Source organism: Penaeus monodon, chromosome 21, assembly GCF_015228065.2.
Source record: "Penaeus monodon isolate SGIC_2016 chromosome 21, NSTDA_Pmon_1, whole genome shotgun sequence".
NCBI lineage: Eukaryota > Metazoa > Arthropoda > Malacostraca > Decapoda > Penaeidae > Penaeus > Penaeus monodon.
The window spans coordinates 16,279,024-16,279,322 of NC_051406.1; positions in this window are offsets into that span (position 1 = coordinate 16,279,024).

The following is a 299-nucleotide window of genomic DNA, read 5'->3' on the forward strand; positions in this document are numbered from 1 at the left end:
AGCGCAGAGAAGGCCCCCCGGAGAGCGGAGACGGAGGCCGCACGAATCTCGAAAGAATGATCAATTTTGGGAAGCTCACGTCGCTATAGGCCTATGCGTGAATGCCAAAGGTGGGCGAGCGGCAGGTGAGTTTGTGTTTTCTCTTTAGGCCTAGGTGGAGAAATAAGGAGGTTGGTTTGGATTCCGAGTTAGAAAGAAAGAAAAAAAAGACAAGAGATGCGGTTGTTTGAGTGAAATAAAACGTTTGAAAGAGAGAAAGAGATAAGGAAAGTGAGAAAGAGGAACAGAGAAAGATGGGA